The 640-nt window shown below is 52.2% G+C and overlaps 1 pseudogene across 2 annotated transcripts in view; it reads left to right on the top strand.

Annotated features, from left to right (window-relative positions):
* Positions 1-640, top strand: part of LOC111668918 (F-box only protein 48 pseudogene) — a 1,857-nt pseudogene continuing 1,217 nt past the window's right edge. Inside the window, exon 1 of one of the 2 annotated variants that reach the window (XR_015438241.1) lies at positions 1-83. The product of XR_015438241.1 is annotated as an F-box only protein 48 pseudogene, transcript variant X1 (transcript). The other variant, XR_015438250.1, reaches the window with a different exon arrangement.

Below are 640 nucleotides of genomic sequence, written 5' to 3'. Positions count from 1 at the left end.
ACCAAAAACACGGTGACGTGTGTAAACAGCCGTTGAGGCATTTAAACCTTCAGCTGGCATCGCGAGGAGCGACTGCACCGCAGGTAAGAGACGGCCGGTACCACGACACAGCTCCGCGTGTACGTTAAAAAACACCGGCAGGTATTTCCCGCCGCTGCTCCTCCGTGAAGATTAAGAAGCGTTGGGTGTGAAAGCTGCGGGTGTGTTGAGCCGCCGTCGAGCTAACCGTGTTACCGTGTTACCGTTAGCCGCGGGGCGGGGGTCGGGCTCCGGGCTGTTGTTCCGTGACACAGACTGAACACACGGACTCTGTGATACAGAAACTAAAGCTGTGTCCATTAACGAACCCGACAGGAAACTAATTTAAGTGCCTGCTGCTGTTTTTGTGGGGGTTTTTTCACTGACGTGGAAAAGTTGCTCGGGGTCATTTTGTGTCCGGGACACAAAGTGCATCACACCGCATGACGTCATCACGTCTCGTGTTGTCTGTGTTGTTGTAGTGAAATATGTGTGAATATACAGGTTAGATGTTGCAGTAAGAAATGTGTTCAGTGCCTCTCTGACACGTCCTCCCAGCAGTTTCCGGTCACGTGCGTGTGTCAGCATGTTTCACTACAGTGGGAACTACAACCGAAACCGT

The sequence above is a fragment of the Seriola lalandi genome, unplaced genomic scaffold (genome assembly GCF_002814215.2).
Source record: "Seriola lalandi dorsalis isolate HSWRI2012SDOR001 ecotype SW California unplaced genomic scaffold, Sedor1 jcf7180001961430, whole genome shotgun sequence".
In the NCBI taxonomy this organism is placed as follows: domain Eukaryota; kingdom Metazoa; phylum Chordata; class Actinopteri; order Carangiformes; family Carangidae; genus Seriola; species Seriola lalandi.
Note: the sequence above shows the minus strand (reverse complement) of the source record. Positions and strands in the feature narration are given on the sequence as shown.